This window comes from Pseudonaja textilis, chromosome 4, assembly GCF_049901715.1.
Source record: "Pseudonaja textilis isolate UNSWEBS1 chromosome 4, rPseTex1.2, whole genome shotgun sequence".
Lineage (NCBI taxonomy): Eukaryota > Metazoa > Chordata > Lepidosauria > Squamata > Elapidae > Pseudonaja > Pseudonaja textilis.
The window spans coordinates 49,579,873-49,599,966 of NC_141993.1; the positions used below are offsets into that span (position 1 = coordinate 49,579,873).

Sequence of the window (20,094 nt, forward strand, 5' to 3'; positions counted from 1 at the left end):
AAGATACTGTAAAATCTCCAGTCAGAGATGGTATTTGCCGGTTCTCCGAACTATTCAAAATTTCTGCTACCTATTCTCCAGAACTGGTCAGAACCTGCTGAATACCACCACTGGACCAGATATTATTTATTAGCTGTTGATGTGGAACAAGGTTTAGTTAGACAGAAGTGAATGTAATATTGGTTGTGATTTTCTTGGGGAAAGGCAGAAAGATGGACATAGATCAGATGGAAAAAGAATTTTTCTAGGTACTATTAAGATACTGAAAGAAATCAGATAAATATTTGCAATATCTGGGGAAAAAAAACAGAAAAGGGGAAGTTGCTGTCCTGATTAAAACATCCAAGTTAAAAATTTATGCATAATCTGAATTTCATGTTGAGGTTGAATCATACGTTGGTCTGAAAAGTGAATATATGGTACAGCCTTATCTGTAGCGTTTAACTTGTGGTATTTTAGGAAAAATCAATTTAAGAATAAGAATTATAAGCAAAGTAACTGCATAGGCTTTGTGTCCACTTCTGGCTGCAATTCAAGGTACTATTTATTATCTTTAAAGCTTTGTATCGGGGTCCCCAAACTTGGCAACTTTAAAAAGACTTGTGGACTTGAAGTCCACAAGTCTTTTTAAAGTTGCCAAGTTTGGGGACCTCTGCTCTATATGGCATAGGGCCAAGTTATCAATGGGACTAACTTTCCCTAAAAACATCTACCTGTCCTACCATATTAGATAGTGTGAGCACACACTTACCCTTAAACATTACAGGACCATTATGTCGCCTTATGACAACTAGCGTGCTTTGCTATGGCAGCTACTGCTCTATGGAACATCTTCCCTTTGAAATCTGCAGGCATCTACTTACTAGGCTTTTGAAAAGTCCTGAAAACTTGACTTTCTTCCCAAGCACTGGGATGGGATGACATGACTGCCTACTGCAAGCTTAAAGGTGCCAATCTTTTTCTTTTGAATGTTTACGGTTTTAATAATTTTAGTATAGTTCTATTTTGATTTATGATTATTAATTCTTGACTACCCAGAGATTGATATAAGGTGGGTAGCTATACAAATGAATAAAAAAATAAGATAAATGATAAAATAAAATACAAATTTGCAGGTGTCTAACTTAAATTTATATTAAGTCTTTTATATCCTGGAAGGCATCTCATATTTAGAGCTACAAGGTTTGACATACGAAATAAGATCCAAAGAAATGATGGTGGTAGTAAAAGAAAATTGTACAAAGTTTAAATTAGTAACATTCCACATAATGAAAGATATCTGAAAAGATAAAAGTTAGTATTAGTTAACATCTAGTATGGGTGTAGAGGATGTTGAAATATGATTAATTTTCATTACTATGAGCCTTTAGCACCAATGAACAACATGCAGGGATATTTTCACTATTAGTAAGCAACTGCAATAAATCCAATACAAGGGGTTTTTTTCTTTTTATGAACGCTGAGAGCATTTGCACCAAAACAAATTCCTTGTGTGTCCAATCACACTTGGCCAATAAAGAATTCTATTCTATTCTATTCTACTTTGGCAGTTACTTTGGCAGTATTGCTAGGAACAAATGCTCAGGAGATCCCAATGTCAAATCACTTAATAACTCCAATCTCTCCTGATACGTTCTGTCCTCAGAACTTGCAACATTTTTCTTACCCGCCTTTGGAGTTGCTCAATCTTATCAATATCTTTTTTTAAGTGAGGCCTCTGGAAATAGAAAGTATTCTAAATGGAATCTGAGTAAAGTCCTATATAGCAGGATTAAGACCTCCTTCTTCTTGGTCATCTCTCTAGTGATGCATCCCAGAAATTTTGTTTGCCTTCACAGCTGCCTGGCCACACTGTTTACTTATTTTGCAGTCATCTGTTATGAGCACACCTAAATCCTTTTCTTCTGTTGTTCTAACACTGGAGCCCTAAATACTGTAGCCTAGCAGACCATTCCTTTTCCCCACATACATTATATCACATTTAGAAACAATGAAATGCATTCCACATTTTTGACCAATTTTCCAGCAATGCCAAATCATTTTCCATGTTACAAATATCCCCAGGAATATCAGCAAAAAGACAGCAAAAGACAAACATTACCTACCTAACAATTATATCACTATTTCTTATCAACTTTTTTTGTTTAATAACATAATAGTTCTGAATTTAAGAGTCTATGGTAACATTTATTTAAGCAATTGTAAAAGAAACAAGATGGAAACCAGAATGTAATCAACATTTCTATGATCATTGAACAGCCACAGAGGTCTTTCAGAATTCTCTGCAAAGATATAATTAGGCAGAGTCTTCTTGATGTGTTTGACTACATTTTGGAATCTCAACCCTTTGTCTAGCATTAGGATATTTATGCCTCCTGCTACCCATAAATGGAGCTTAGGTATTTCAGAATAATAATCAGCATGCATCATTTGCTGTCTTATACTGAACTGTGAGTTCTATAAAAGGTATTGTATTTTTGTGTGTGTGCATGTGTGTGCCACCATAGTAAAACCATTAAATTCAATTGAGCTGTCATTCATATAAAGCTTCATAGGGTTATTAGTCTAAGGCTATAAATTTCTACACCTAGTGTTACAATCATTTGTTTAATGATTATTTAAAGTTACCATGGCACTGAAAAATCGACTTGTGACCTGTTCTTGAATTCATGACCATTGTAGTGTTCCTGTGATCACTTTTTCAGAATTTGAGTTGTTGACAAGGATTCTCTAGTCTAACCTCTCAAAGTTCTAGTTCTGTATGTCCTTATTTTAAAATTAGGCATAAAGACTGACTAATATCTGCAAAGAAAAAATGCTTGTGGTTTTTATCCTTCCAATATAAAACCCGAGAAGGCCTCTTTCCTGCCAGCACAGTAAAATACAAAAGGTTACATATTCAGCCACAGAAGGCTAGAACAGCTCCATTTAGACAGTGCATAGCTACCATCTACTTTCTAGATTCAATTATTCATCTGCCATCATCATTTTTTTATTCTTTCCAAAAGTATCCAATCTTACAAATAAATTAACCCTTAAGTAATCTGCCTTTAAGTACCACTGAAGGAAATGGGTGATTTAATTAATGGAGCATTTTCTTCTGTTTAGCTGGAAACTCAGGTTTCTCTTCAGATTGTATAATTCTTTCACTGTGTGCTCTTTGAATGATATTTGTCGGTTTGATCAGCAGACTGTTGCATAACCCCCAACTCCACAGGTTGGCACTACCATACTACCCTTGTGTTTTGAAAAGAAAGAAACAGGCTTTAATTTAATGTCAGGGGCCTGAAGAGTCTGCACCAAGACTTGCTACTATGGAACTCTAAGTAAGTCCAACGGAAAACTATATATCTGTTAGAACAGTTCCCAAAAGCTACCAAACAAATCTGCATTAAGCAGGGGCAAAAGATAAAACTTTTCTGAAAACCTACTGCCTCAAACCTAATCACAAATTGTTCTGTTTTGCCTCCTTTTCACTAAGCTTTATTCAGATAGATATTAATTTGAATAGAGCTGCAAGGGATCTTGGAGGTCTGGAAGCAGGTGACCTATATCATTTCAGACAGGTGACTATCAGTCTCCTTTTAAAAACCTCCAGTGATGAAGCACCCACAATTTCTGAAGGCAAGCTGTTCCACTGGTTAATTGTTCTCACTGTTAGGAAGTTTCTCCTTAATTCCAGGTTGCTTCACTCCTTGTTTAGTTTCCATCCATTGTTTCTTGTCTGTATATGGGTATACAGACAAAATATATACCATATACAGGTCTGTATGTGGGTATACAGAGACAAAATCTGAATTCACATCTGAATCAAGACTAATCAAATTACAGTCTAACCTTCCTCTAAATAGTACTTTCAATTTTAAATATTCTTATTACCTGTTCCAATGTCCTAAAGCTTTCATCCTAAGTTTTTCTGCAAAAACTTATAACTGTGCTTAAAGTTGCAGTCCAACATTGGTTGGACTGAATGCCACAATATTTATTTCTAGTAAATCTCCACAGGACCACTGTAATGATGTTAAGAAACTCAACTACTCTCCACTTTCCACCAACACTCAATAAAGGATATGTTTCCATTGTAAGGAGATGCTGAAGCAACTTGTAATTATCATCAGCAATAAAGCTTACAAATAAGAAGCCTAACCTGTGATTCTTACCTTTAAAAAATGAAAAATATTTCCAATCTTAAAAAGTATTACATTTCTTCCTCCTTCCCTCTTCTCTTTACAATCTTGACTATTTAACATTATAAGAACCCAAAGGGCTAGATTTATCAGTCAAGACACTGTCAGCTCCTGCACTGTTACCTCTAGAAACATTAATACAATAATGCATGTCTCTGTTGCTTTTCCTAAATATTTTTATCTAATAATTTGAAAGAATTAAGCAGCAGTAAGTGGGACAACAACTAGAAATGATTATTCCATATAAAGAAGCTAAATATTGTTGCCCTATCTAAAAATAAATAAAAATTACACTCAGACCAGAGATTTATGTAGCCTAGCATTCTATCTTCACAAAATGCTGTGAAAGAGCTCACAAATAGAACATGGTGCCAACAGCATTATCTCCATTTCAATCTCTCTAGTACTGAAGATAAAATCTCTATCCCTCATACTAGCTAAGGAGCTTACCTAACTTTTTCAAACTGTCTATGAGAAACTATACCTTACATCTTGTTATAGCAAATTCTACTTCAATCATGTGCTGTTTGAAGCAGTACTTCCATTTGACTAGAACAAGATCTTCAAACTTGGCAAGTTTAAGACTTGTGGACTTCAACTCCCAGAATTCCTGAGCTAACATGACTGGAGGAGGAATTCTGGGAGTTGAAGTCCAAAGCCTTAAACTTGCCAAGTTTGAAGACCCCTGGACTAGAATTTCTCACAATTCAGTTTCACTGGATGATTCCAAAGTTCTAGTATTATGTATTGGACACCCTACTTTGCTAAATGCCAAACTGACTTTTATTGATCTATTGGAATACTCAGCTGGGCCCAATGTCGACTCTGCATTAGAATGAATACTGACACCCTGCCTCTGAGATATCGCTTTCCAACACTTGCATCTATCATCATAGTTCATATGAGAAAAGGACTCCTTAGGTAATCGCAACAAGTCATCAAATCTTCTAAAAATATGTATTCCCCAATTTTTCATAATGGATATGTATTTCATGTAATTTCATTTCATTGTGTCATGCCTTAAATCCTATTTGTTTAAATTATTTTTTCTCCTAACTGCCAGAAGATCTGAGTAAAATAGAAAGCTAGAGTAGTAACTGAGTTCTGTATTTTGCCTATGCACACCAAGTAAACTATTGTTTGGCATCTAGGCTTCTTTCAGATAAAATGTGGATATGCAGATTCCATATTATTTCAAAGTTTAGTACAAGCACCATACACACTACAATAAAGGTTAGCAATATTATGACAGCCCCAAGACCATCTAGGTTAGAACTTAGATACTACTATCAATTCAATATGCAACTTTTATTTAACCCTTGATAATACTATCATTGCAATCTCATTTTAATAATCAATACCATGGCCTGAGTAACCCAGCAGTCTCTAATGTTCAAAATTAGTTTATAATAATATCCAGGCAAGCATGTTTTTAATGACAAGGTTTCTATAAGGAACTGCCTTCCAACCATACTTAATATACATTTCAACCCATTAAGTAATTTCTTCAGTGTTAAAAACTATGTTCAGATTCAAGGATATTAAACAGAATTGCTGACAATACTCTTCATTATTTTCCCCCAAGAGCTGCATCTATTAAAAGCATAAAAATATGGGACTATTTGATTAAAATCTAGAAATGGTGAAGCAAATTCAGCAAAGCATGAGGCTTGGTTAAGAAGGTCCCTCTGTATAATCTGGCAGCAATACCAACACACACTTATTTAAGATACAAACTCCATTTTATCGCCAACCAGTCAATCCTGTTCTTCTACCTGAGTGAAATAGCCTGGGAACTGGAAAAACCTGCAACCTCAGCCAAGTACAGGGATGTTCCTCTTATTTACAAGGAAAAAACAAAACAAGAGGAAAGTGAGGGGAAAGGGGTTTGAGTCTTGTAGAAATGGTTGCAAGAATACCTTGGCAACATGAAATGAAGCTCTCTCCAGACATACAGAGCTACCTCATTACACTTTGTGATTTCTATATACTGCATACTTCTAAGGTGGATTTCTTTTTAGGATACCAGGAACCTGCTTTTCCTGTTTTAAAGTCATGTCTAGAAGTTGCAGGGTCAAACCCCACCTTGTTTGTTGCCTGTTGGCCGGCCATTTCATTCAACCTACTGATGAACTGCACACCTTGATTGGGAACTTTTAAAATTTGTTCCTGGTTTTCCAGTCCCATTCCTCCAAAACAGAGTACCCACATCCAAAAGCTTCCCAATACTAAGCTATATTCTCTGCACTGCCTGTATTTAATTTCCCTCTTACAACTATCTTCTGACCAACTTACAACTATCTTCTAAGAGCAGAACTTGCACCTCCACCCAATTCAAGAGGATGAAAAAAATCTAAAATGCATAAGGTAGCAAGTTTTTTACCAAAAGATCACTCTTACATACAAACACACACTAACACAAACATAGCACAGGACAGAACACACACATGTATCTATACCCAATCCAAATCTTCCAGCATTGGCTTGAAGCCCTCTTGCCTTTTTCTCTTGCATAGTTACTTACAAATCCTCACAAGCATCTAGGATTCAACTACTACAGCAGCAAGAGATCCATTGGAAAGTGCCTTCGCCGCCGCCGCCACCAACCAATTCCAAGCACCCGGGACTCCGCATCCATCCCAACCCAGAGGCTTACCTGAGGAGAACTGCCGGAGCGGGGCAGATGTGGCGGGGCAGGGAAAAGGTGGAAGAACGCAGGACGGCAACTCAGAACATCTCTACCCGCGGGCGCCTTACTCCAACCCAGCCATGGGGGGAGAGAAAAGTTCAAAATGAAAATAATAACAGAGAAAACCCGAGTTGCAATGGGACGAGGCAGGAGCGGAGCGAGGGGGCCGCCGAGAGGCCTAGCTATGCGAATGGCAGCCAGAGGAAACAGGAAGGCTTCGGTGGAAAGGAGGAAGCCCGTCCTTTGTTTGCCAGGTTTTCCCTGAACAATGGCTGCTGCTGCTGCTGCTGCTGCTGTCTTAGGCCCTCTGTTGGGGTATGGAGGAGGCTCTGCTATTGCTCGCTCTCGCGTACACACACACGCGCGCGCGCGCGCACACACACACACACACACACCTCCCCGTGCCTTTCAGAAAGAGGCCCAGAAGCTATCCAAGGAGGGGGACCTTCCTGCCTCCTCCCATTTCTCTCCCCCGCTCCAGGGGCTGCTCTGATCGCAGGAACGAAGGAGGGATCTGCTACGCCAAGGCTGAGAGAGAAAAACAAAAGGGAGAGACAGAGTCCGGCAGAAAGAGGTAAATCCCCAAGGCGGAAGGGAGACAACGCAGCGGAAAGAACAGAGGAGAGAAGGGCAGGAGGTGATGCCAGCTCTTGAAAGGGAAAAAAGCTCCCTCTTGTAAAAGTACGCACAGCTGCCTTGCAAAACAGATCTCGCAACCAGAAGAGCCCCGAGCTTCCCCACCTTGGAAGAAACTCTCGGACTGCTCCCTCTCTTCCACCCCCACCCCCCACAACGTGATCCAAGCAGGATGGGAAAGCTCCAGAGTGCGGGTTATATTTTGGAGTCTGAAAATGCGAGGAAGGAAAAAGAACTTTGCCACCATGTCTGGGAGCTCTCTTGTCCTATGTAGCTGCATGTAGTATTGACTCAGTTACAAGGGTGTGGAGAAGGAGTATTTGTATTTGTTCAAGACCACATTTGTAGTCTTTGTACTAGGGAAAAAAAGACCACATTTGTACATTTCTACTACAGAAAAAAAACCCACTACTGCAATCAGAGAAATATGTACTAGCAAGCAAATCCCTCTGAATTTAATGGGAATTACTTCTAAGTAAATATGATAAAAGCCTGGCTGAAATTGGTATGGTCATTACCAATATAAAAATAGAAAGCTAATTCTATAAAAACTCAGGGGAGAGAGAATTGTGGCAAACTCATATCTAATCACCCCAGATCCTGTATGCCTGTGGATGTTTGAGGTTTAGAGTGAACCAGAGGCTTGCATAATAGCAACAGAAAATCATAATTTTATCCAGTTATACACAAATTGGATATTAATATGCTAAGACAATTTAGGATCATTTGGTTCCATATCAGGAGTCCCATATATGGGATCTGATCAATTCTTATATATGTGAGCATAGACAGATTACTTTTTTCTGTTAAATATCCTGAAGACATCAAGGCAAAATGAGAACACACACACTTGTAGGTGTTATGATATTGTTTACTTCTTGATTGGTGATCTAGTTGATTGGTGATCTTGGGGACCAACAATCAAAAATAACCCAATCTAGTAAACAAGGAACCACTAACCCAGACGAACAAGCTAATAGTAAACAACAGCCTAAATAAGGAACCACCAAAACCACTTCCACCAACAGTGACAGGGCAAGCCATCACTATATAAAATAAGTGCAACCCCCCCATTCCTTTCTAGCATTGATAATGTTACTTAGTTTGGTAATGGAAGACCTGCAAGAAAACAACCAAGCTCAGAGAGCATCAAGGACCCTACAGCTTTGCATCTTTTTAAAAATATTGTGAACTTTTAAAAAATTAATGTATTTCTACATTTACTATAATAAAGCAAATAACAGGCATCCAATGCAAATTATGAAACAGTAAATGAAAAGATGTAACATGTAATGATGTGAAAACAAAAGGCCCATCTTTTCATGCTTGCATCCAACTGTCAGACACAAGTCATATGGTTTGAATAGCAACAATGATGAAAATTTTATCATTTGTCCTGGCTGCCCCGCCTCCCCCACTCCCACCCAAAGTATACCTAGGAGACAAATTTTTAAACTATGGACAGCAACAAATCCTTGATTAGCTTAAATGTAGTGGAGACCAAACAAAAATTACCATATTCTCATCCAATGCTTGGTAGAGGTTAGCAAACATGCTGTTTTAAATGCTAGCTCAAAAAACAATAAAAGAAGAAAGCATAATGCTGCAGGAAAATTTACTTCAGTTTGATTAAAAACTTTAGTTTGATTAAAAAACTTTGATTAAAACTAAAAGTCTGCATATTTGTTTTCTTTTTCATGAAAGGATTTGGAGCTTGGAGTTTATGTTGTATCATACACAGATGCACACAAGCACAATTTGGCCAGAGTACAACATGTCAAACTACCACTGGGACAAATAAGACTAGGCTTTGGAACAATAGAACAAGCATGGTTCTAATTATGAGATCTAAGCTTCAAAACTCAGATCACAAAATTTTCCAAGATTCAGTTTGTTTCAGTGAGTAATCACCAAATTTGGGTCTCTAATACATAAAAATAGTCTTACGTGGTTGGTGTGTCTAGTGTTCTGTGACAAGTACCAGTTTCAGATGCATCAGATTAAGAAGAGGCAATATAGTCCCAAATTCCATTTTTCTGGCTCCCTATGGAATGCTCTGCAAATATTAATCAGTTTTTTTCTGATATAGTGCCAAAAGTCAGTGTCATTTATTTTGGAGAGCTAATGAAATGATTGTATAAATCCCTAGAATGGCTTTCACTTATTTTTAAAAATAAAATATATTCAGAATGTCCATGTAGGTGGAAAAAAAAGAGAAAATATCACAAACATACTAAAGACTGCCTACCTTGTGTCATTGTCCTGCACATTCTACAGTGTCTGCACTGCACCTCTAAAAGGAACTCGACTACAGGAAAGTCTAAAACATTGCATTCAATTATCTATTCATCTGTATTCGTTTTAAAATTTTTGTCCTCTCAACCTCAGACATCAACTAAATTCACACAACATGCTAATTCATAATCACTGTTGAGCTATTTCCCTGGATTTGCAAAGTACATTGAGCCACAAACAATCTAACCACTTTTTTAGCTTAGCATGTTTTGAGAACTCAACATCCTATGCAAAATATTCAAATTATCTTGCTTAATGTCTGTTGAATCCTATTTTTCTGGAAAAAACAAACAAACCCCAAACCCAACATTCTACACCTTGTTTGAAATTAATTACACCAGAAATAGGCAACCTGATACCAGAGGATACAGATTACAGTTCTTTCCAGGCACAACCTGGATGCACCATGGAATTTGAGTCCAAACCATCAAGCCTATTGCTTAACAAAATAAGTGTTGGTTTATACCATAATGTTATGAGAACATAATTTTCAAAAATGTTCATCTTGATTACTAGCTGGTCATCTCATATGGTGGAATATAAAACTAAATATTCTGCATAACACTCAGATATTACAGATAGAGACTTAACTATAGAGCTAGTTAAGCTCAAGAAAGACTAGGGAAATAATCAAGGTCATATAGCTGGGATGAAAAGCCTTAGCTACTACCATACCATATTCTCAGATCAAGTGCAATATAGAATTTTAGCATAAGAAACAAAGGCAGTATTAGACATTCCTCCAATTGCTCCTATGCTACTAAATGAAATGCAAAACAAGTGTATATTAAACTGACTCAAATTTAAAAGGCTAGCAACAGCCTTTTTACCAATTTAGTTTTGTGAAAAATACTTGTTACAAGTAGATGTATAGCAACAGGGTAAACTGTTCCTTCTGGCAGCAACAAAGAGATTGTGGAACTGTCATTTGGCATGACCAGCTTCTATGGCTTCAGTGATGACGACTGGGAAGTGTGTTGGTCCAATTATGGTTCACTATGTAGCAGAGACATGATTCATTATTCCCCAAATGCTGAGCGGCATGTTTTGTGACAAAATGCTGAATGGCCATGGAAAACTCAAAAGGACTAGTTACAATCCGGTTTTTCAGATAAACCTAAGGTTCATTGATGACAATGATAATATAAACCTTTACAATAAACTTTCTGAAGAAAATCTTTCCTCCCTCATGAATTAGCTGGTATGTTCTAATTTTACATAGAGATGTGCCAATGAGATAATTAAGGGAAACAAAATACCTCAGCATGGAGGTATTGAGGATGGGTATTTCTTAATCTAGCATCTTTTTAAAATTCAAGCTTCCTAATTAAAGTGAATATTTACAGTTCTTTGTTGTAAAAATATTAGAAATTTGATACTGTATATATTGCAGAATACTACAAGAAATATCCTGTTACAAGCCCTTTCTCTCTCCTTTCCACATTTATGTTACTTTTGTATTAAGAAGGATATCCAAGTTAACCTAAACACCAAAGTTTGGTTTTCTAGAACTGATTACTACCGTAGAAAATGAAGTATTAAAACAAATTACAAGACCCCTAATGCTAGAAACAAAAGTTATAGTTACTATGGTATTTCTAATTTGCAAACTATATTATAGGCTTTATTAAATTTGTTATCAAAATAACTCTGTGAAATATATTAATATTTTACACCAGTAGAACTGAGCTTGAGTATTTCTGATCAATGGTTTTGTGGCAGAGATGGGATGAATCAAGATTCGATTCCAACCTAATTGCCACATGAAACAGTGTTGCAATAACATACATGCATACAAAACTTTTTTGTATATATGTGTGTGTGTGTGTGTGTGTGTGTGTGTGTGTATCCATGTCTCTAGGAAATAAATGAAGCAAATAGCTTCTCTGGCAGAATATACAACTAGAAGTATAGTGATTTATGTTAAATTTGGCATTGTGTAAATGAATTGCTTTCACCCTTTCAGCATAACTAAAACAAATATCCAGAAATTCTTCTGGAGATGTTTGGGGAAAATGAAAAAAAAAAAAATCTAGATGGGCCAGATTTGAAGAATTTGGTCAACTGTTATAGTTTAAATAAACTTAATCTGTTGTTTCTTTTCTTTTCAATCCTAGAAGCAACACAGGGGAAATGGAAAATATGTACTGTATGAGCACCAAGATATTACTTTCTACCCTTCCTTCAATATGGTGCCCTCCAAATGGCTGTTTTCAACTCCTAGTATTTTAAGCCTGCAAAAATAAAGCCACTCTGGTTGAGAATTCTGAAAGACATAGCCTAAAACAACCAGTTACCAAGCTGAGGAAAGCTTTGTGAAGGTATCTTAGATATATAGCAGTCTTGAAGCTACATAACTTAGATCCAGACCCACTGAGATGCAACAACTCCAGCTGATTCTGGCCCTGGTCAAGTTAATAATTTAAGATGCATTGGATGAATGCTGAGATGGATTGGGATGCAGCTGGCAAAAGTCCCAGTCTACTTTCCAGCAGGAGGCATTGATGTATTCTTCCACCCAACCTCTCTATTTAGAAATCCTACAGTACCATCTTCTCCACTCCACCCCCTTTCATACCTGCATGTTTCTTTTCAGTTCTATTGTATGCCCTAGTTCATCAGGCTTTTTACTGCACACTGTGCAGCTAGCACTGCTGCTCTGGGAGACATAAATTACATGGACACAGCTTTATGGCCATTGATCCAACCACGTGGCAGTGGATGCCACTCTCTGACAAGCAGCATTTCTTCTTATTATGAGACACAGCTGTTCAGAAACTCAAGCCTTTTTTGCAGATACCCCCCCCCTCCACTTGCTAAGATTGGAACAGCAATGGTTGCAATATATTGGGAAATACAAACAATGCAGAAAATTAAATTAAATTTGCAAACCATGTGCTCAGAATTCAGGCTTGATGGCATTGAGAATGCAAAGTCAGTGTTTTCTGGAACCTAATTTCTACAGAGAGTACCAAAAACAGAGTATCAGTCTGATAGCAAATCATTACCCTTGCTATCTGGCATTTCTTATCTTTCCATTTATCCACGAGGGAGAGCATTACCATCTATGAAACAGGCAGGTTTTCTCTGTGACTTACTAGAATAATAAATTGGAAGCAGGGTAAACTCTGCGGGTGTAGAGGCCACTGCTGAGCAGGTGCTTCCTGTCCCTTGTCTCAGAAAGTTAAGTGCTTGCTTCAGACCTTCTGAACGGAACCCTTGATTTTCGTCCTCCAGAGCAAATTCTGGAGCCAAAGATCCTTGCTCACAGTGTGCTCTCTTTGTTCAATGGAGTTTCTGGGAGACTTTACAACCAGGCCTGGTCTGTTCTGCAATTCTCAGATTTACAAGAACTCGTGCTGCAGATGCTGCAAATTTGATTGCCATTATCACAAGAGAATGTATGGTTTATTTTTTCTTTTTGTAAAAAAGTTTTTTTTTCTTTTTTGACAACAAACATAAACACAAAACAAATAAAACCTTTCAGTTGTACAGTGTCGGTGTTGATACATATTTTTTGTGCACAGTATCTATTGTCTTTCTTCTTAGAGTTAAATTTATATTCATATTATATTAATCAACTTTCCATATCATGTTATGTTAGCATTATATCATCATTAGACTTTAATTGCAAGTTCACATTATCCTTTTTGAGCAAATCTCAAATTTATACAAATGCTAACTTATATTTCCTTCCATAATAATAAATTAAAACATATTACCATTATTTTATATTTACTATTGTATTATATTTATATTGTAATATATTTCATTTTCCTATCTAACCATTGAGAAAATAAATCCCATATCTTGTAATATTCTGTCTCTTCTTGCTCTCTGATTGCCAGTGTCAATCTACACATCTCAGCACATTCCATTATTTTCTTTATCACCTCCTCCTCTATTAGAATTTTTTTCATTTTTCCAGTTTTGAGCAAATACAATTCTAGCTGCAGTTAAAACGTTAATAATCAAATATGTCAATTCTCTGTTGTATCCTTCAGGTAAGATACCCAATAAAAATATATCTGGTTTCAAGTCTATATGCTGTTTTGTCAATTTTTCCAGCCATGTATGAATTTTAGTCCAGTATCTTTTGGCTTCCACACACATTCACCACATATGACAGCATGATCCAGGTATCTGATGACATTTCCAACATTTCACTGATTTATCCTTGAACATCCTTGCTATTCTTCTGGGAATAGATGCCACCTGTAACACATCTTATACAAATACTCTTTATATGCTGTCGACCTTGTTAATTTATAGTTTCGAGACTATAGTTTTTACCATTTTTCTAAATCTATCCCATATCCAAAATTTTTCCCCCAAGCATTGTTTCTTTAATGTGTTCTTCTTCCAAGTAAACAACCATACAATTTTTAATGATCCTCTCATGATTGAGTCCCTGTTAAGATTTTATCTAATTTGGTAAGTTCATTGTAAAACCCATCTTTCTATCTTTATCATATCTAGAATGTATTTGCTTTGTTTTGAGTTCACCTTTTTCATTTAATATTTCACTGTATCTAACTATGTGTTCCATTTTAAAAACAACTGGATATGCAAGTGCCTCTATAGTTGATAACCAAACTGGTATTTTCATATATTGTTTTTTTATTTTTCCCATATTGACAATAATGCATCAGTGTCTCCTAAAAAACCCATGTGTTCTTATTTTCCTTATACCATAGGAATGCATGCCACCCCAATTGCAAATCATGGCCTTCCAACGTTAACAATCTAATATTTCTCAAAACAATCCATTCTTTCACCCACATCATACCACCTGATAGTATAATTCCAAATTGAGTAATCCAAAACCACCTCTTATTCTAGCATCCTGTAACAATTTTAGTTTAATTCTTGCCTTCTTTCCCTGAAATATATATATATTTCAACATTATTTTGTTTAAATCCTTAAAGTATTCTTTCCCTAGTTTAATCGGAATTGTCTGAAACAAATATAAGATTCTTGGTAATACATTCATTTTGATTGTAGATATTCTGTCTCTTAGAGACAGTTGTAAATTTTCCCATTTTTTAAAAGTCTGTCGCAATCTGTTGTTTTAATTTATAATAGTTATCTTCCTTTAGTGTTCCACTTCTTGCAGTTAATTGTATTCCTAAGTATTTTACTTTGTTTGTGATCTGGATATTCAGTCCCTCTGTCAATTATTTCCTTCATTTTTCAATCATATTCTTAACCAAAATCTTACTTTTGTCTTTATTTATTTTCAATCCTGCCACCTGGCCATATTCTTCACTCTTTTCTATCAGTTTAGGCTCTGTTTCCAATGGCTCCTCCAATGTAAAGACCAGATAATCTGCGAATGCTTGTAATTAATATTCCTCCTGTTTTATTTTCATTCCCTTTATTTCTCTATTATCTCTAATATTTCTATTTAATACCTCCAAAGTCAATACAAACAGTGGCGGCAGAGGAAATCCTTTTCTAGATCCCTTTTTAATGTTAATATTATCTGTCAGATCTCTATTTATTATTACTTTAACAGATTGCTTATGATATATTGCCTCAATTAATAAACCTTTCACCAAAACCCATCTGTTCCATTTGTAGTATCATAAACTGCCAATTTACATTATCAAAGGCTTTTTGCGCATCTAGGACTACCAAGGCCACTTGCTTCTCTGGATGTGTTTCATAATATTCCAATGTATTCAAAATTATTCTCATATTATTTTTAATTTGCCTCTTAGGCAGAAATCCATTTTGATCAGCATGTATAAAGTTGTTGAAATATATTTTGAGTCTTTCTGCCATTATTGAGCCAAAAAATGTATAGTCTGCATTTAGCAGGGATATAGGTCTATAGTTTTTTATTTGTTGTGGGTCGGTATCCTCTTTTGGTATAAGAGTAATATAAGCCTCTGTCCATGAATTAGGTATTTTAGTTTTTGACAAAACCTCATTCATCACTTCAAGCATTGTAATGCTTAAAGATTCTTGTAAAGTCTTGTAAAATTCTGCTGGTAGCCCATCTGGGTCTGGAGCCTTTCCAGTATTTTGTTTATTTAACGCCTCTGTCAATTCCATCATTGTTATTTTCCCTTCTAACATTGTCTTAACGTCCTCAGGAATTTGGGGTAGCTCTGCTTTTTGCAAATATTGTTTAACCTTTTCTTCTTCAATATTCTCTTGATTGTATAGTTCCTCATAATACTTCTGTACTATCTCTTTCTTTTCTTCATTTCCATTACAAACCATTCCTTGGTCATCTATTAATTGTACTATCTTTTTTCATTTCTCTCTTCTTTTTCAGTTTATATGCCAACCATCTGTCTGGTTTGTTTGCATTTTCAAAGAAGTTCTGTTTAGCATTCCTAATTTTTTGAGCTAATTCCTTTTTTCATCAACCCCATTTTGTGTTTAAATATTTCCATTTTTTTTCTTTTTTTTAAGCAGAGACTCAGTGAAGGATCACATTCACAAACAGCTTTATCTCCAGATGGATTTACCCAAACATTTGTATTGTTATGTAAGGCATGCTTAACTAAAGGGACTGAAGTAGTTCTGATCTCATTTCTTTTCTAAAGCAAAATGTCAGAACTACATTTTTTCAAAACTGAATAACACAACAAAATATGCAGCCTCAATAATATTAAGTGATTTTGATTATTTTTTATACTCTTTTATATACTTTTTTTTTTCAAAAGAATGGCCAGGCATCAAGTGGCAAACCATGTCCCATCTAAAGACTTGGAAGTCTTGATTTTTATTTCTTTGCTCCTTAAACTCATTCATTAAAATCTGCTCTGAATTCTGTGATTTCCTGTCACATTTAAATTGATAGTCATAAATAACTATCAACTAGTTTTATAAGATATTATCATGATAGGTCTTTGCAATTTCTGTGTTTTGCTGAATTTAACTTATTATATTTATATCCCACCTTTTCTCTGAAAGCTCAAACTAGCATTTGAAGGGGAAAGGGTTCCTCTCTAATGTTATCTTCATAAGATTCCTGTGAAATAGATTGAGCCAAGAAAATGACTCACCCCAAAATCACCCTGTGAGCTCTAACACAGAGATTGCCAACTGGTGGTCCACAGACCACTGGTGGTCCGTGAGAAAATTTTGGTGGTCCAAAGTGCATTCGTGTCTGCAACAAGGGTGATACTGGCTGCAGATGGACTGATGCGCGCGGGGAGGGAGGGTAGCGCATGGGAGCTTGTGGTACCAGGGTCCTTCCTGGGTGTTCCCTGGCCTGCAAGGGGAGGGTGCAATCTCCCGCGCCCCTCCCCTCAGGAGCGACAAAGCACTTGCCGCTCCTCTGTCAGCACCAAGCCTTCTCCTGCAGTGCTTATCTTCCTTGCCAGAAGCGCTCATACACTCAGCGAGAAGGAGGCAGCTTGGCAGCTTCTAGAGGGGTGGTGAGTGCTTTGTGGCTCCTGAGGGGAGGGGTTGAACCCCCCCCTCAACATCTTCACCTGAGGGTATTGCTGGCAACTGCTTCCTGCAGCTCAAGAGGTCTGCGCTCTTCCCGCTGCTGCTCAGCCTCCTCGATGCACGGGGGCATCAGCCATGACACGGGTTTGCTAGGGAGACTACAGGATTGTCCCACCTCCCCGCCAGCCATCTGGTCTTCAGCATGTGGCTCGTCAGCCTCTGGACATCAGATTCCCACCACTCAGCACCAGTTCAGAGGTTCCTTTCTCCCCTCCCCTGGGGACAGAGAGACAGGGAAGGAAGAGACATATACAGAGAAAGAGGAAGGGAGAAAGAGAGAGAGAGAGAGATAGGGAAAGAGGGAGAGGGAGAGAGAGACAAGACAGAGAGGGAAGGAGAAAGAAAGAAAGAGAGAGAAGACAGGGAGAGAGGGGGAAAGAGGGAGAAAGAGAGTGAGACAAGACACAGAGAGAGAGAGAGAGGGAAGGGGGAAAGAGGGAAAGAGAGAGAGAGAGACAAGGCAGAGAGAGAAGAGGAGGGAGAAATGCAGAGAGAGAGAGAGAGAGAAATACAGAAAAAGAGAGACAAGACAGAGAGAGAGAGAGAAAGAAGGAGAAAGGGAGAAAGAGGGGGAAAGAGTAAGAGATATAAGAGAGAGGGGGGGTGGGGGTGGGAGGGAGGGAGGGGGAGAGAGAGGAGAGCTCCCATGTTTTGTTTTCGGTGGGAAATGGGTCCAAATGACTCTTTGAGTATTTAAGGTTGCAGAAACAGGCAGCCAAGCTAAGTGCCTGAAGGACCCCATCCCATCAGTGGGTTCAGGCACTTCAGCGAGCAACATGCTAGATTCATATTATTGGTCCGCGGGATTTAAAATTATGAATTTGGTGGTCCCTGAGGTCCAAATGGTTGGAGACCCCTGCTCTAAAATGAAGTTTGGACTTGCAGCCGGGTCTCCCAAGTCCAACTTCAATATATTAATTATAAGAGCACATCAGTACAGGGAGTTGTGAAACACATGGAGATGCTGCCCAGGAAATAACCAGAAAGAGAGGCAGGAATTCCCAGAGGTTTAATTGTCAGAGAAAGAAACTTAAGAATCCACCCTAATAGATCAAGCAGTTAAAAGTGATGTCAGGAAGTTTGTACTTTCAGATTTGCAAGACTGTTGTCAGCCCTCTCAGGTAAGCTAGTCAGGAAGAACAACAAACTGGACTAATTCTATTTTACTATAAGTCTACAGAATCTTGCAAGTCTGAGAGACTTGGTCCTTCTGGACTCAGGGCTCCTACTTGATGAGCAGATAGCAGCCATGGCTAGGGATTCATCTTGTGCACCAGTTGCGCTCTTTCCTGAACCAGGAAGCCTTGCTCACAATCAATCGCATCTTAAGCCAACTTCAGGCTGGATTAATGCAATGCACTTTACCTGGTGCTGCCGTTGAAGACTACTCAGAAGTTACAGCTAGTGCATAACATAGCAGCATATACAGTATTGGTTACTTATCCAAATTACACCTTTGTTGTGTCAGCTACACTGGCTTCCACTTTTTTTCTGGGGGCAATTCAAGGTACTGGAAATGCGCTACCTGGCACAGGACCCGACTACTTGCAGGACTGCCTTTCCCTAAGAATATTCACCCATTCCACTAAATCAGATAGGATGTGCATGCACCAGGTCCTCTCCCTGAAATCTTGCCATCTAGCAGGACTTCAAAGGGTACCTTTTGTGGCTGCTCCTATATTGTGGAAGCAATTTGATAGACCCGTTCTAGCCTTTCAGAAGGCCATTAAGGCCTGGCTTTCTACTGAGGTTCTGGGATGGTGTGGGTAGAAGACAGGGGAGGAGAGAACCAAGCCTTTTTGTGAGGCATCCCAAGGCAAATGGATATGGCAGAGTGTTTTTGTTTATTATTTTTTATTGTTTTCATGTTTTATGCTTTTATGTATTTATTGATTTTATAATTGTAAGTTTTCCAGAGTTGTTTAAGATGACTGGTCATATAAATCTTTTAAATAAATAAACAATTATGAAACACAATTTCTGGCTGTATTAGCAGAATTATAACTTCCAAATAATAGGAAGTAAGACTGTAATATTCATCATACTTCATTTGAACACTGTGTCCAGATTTGCATACATTTTTTAAAAGTTTCAGATAAGTTAGAACAGAATCACAAAAGGGCCACTAGGAGGATCAAGAGATTACAAACTATGAACAAGAGAGTGAATAAAGTGGGAATATTTTCCTTTGATAAGACCAGAGAGAAGGGAAAGATGATACAATTCTTCAAATATCTAAAAGGAAATTACCCAGGAGAAGGCCCCAACCTATTCTTCATTATTTTAGAGTACAGGATTCAGAATAAATGAATTTAAGTTACATGAAACACACTATAGGTAAGAGCAGTACAAAAGAGGAACACATTGTTCAGGGAGATTGTAGATTCCCCTTAACTGAATATATTCAGCCAAATACTAGTTAGTCATCTGCCAGGAATTACTCTTAATTGATTGAATTTATATGCCACCCATCTTTCGATTTGAGATAATTCTGGATGGCTTAAACATAATTTAAAAATAGGAATATAAAATCAATTATAAATATAAAACAGATTAAAATTTCAATAGGTTAAATAATGACTGGGGCAGAACAGCAGTGGTGTCTTCTTTGTCACTGCACCAAAAAAAAACTAACAATTCTACAGCTTCTTCATTGGGCCGCAAAGCAACCAGCAGAGTCAGGTATTTACAGCTCTTCCCGAAGAGGTCAGGTAAATAGAAGGTCAGATCTCACTTTTAGTGGCCAGATGCTCAAAGGGGTGGGGGAGAGACCATGGCAGAAAAGGCTCTTCTCCTCCTACACACCCGCAAGC

General features: G+C 37.5%; 1 protein-coding gene across 12 annotated transcripts in view; it reads right to left on the reverse strand.

The window, feature by feature from the left end:
* The window catches only part of LDB1 (LIM domain binding 1), a 72,130-nt gene that overhangs the window by 32,136 nt on the left and 19,900 nt on the right, over positions 1-20,094 (reverse strand). The window contains exons 1-2 of one of the 12 annotated variants that reach the window (XM_087932883.1): positions 7,272-7,371; positions 6,844-6,939 (exon numbers count right to left, since the gene is read on the reverse strand). The exons of 8 other annotated variants lie outside the window; for them this stretch is intronic. The gene's annotated coding sequence lies outside the window, so the exon portion shown is untranslated. Of the gene's footprint in view, positions 1-6,843; positions 7,372-20,094 lie in introns of those variants that run through there. 3 more of the 12 variants (XM_026701183.2, XM_087932885.1, XM_087932881.1) reach the window with 3 other exon arrangements.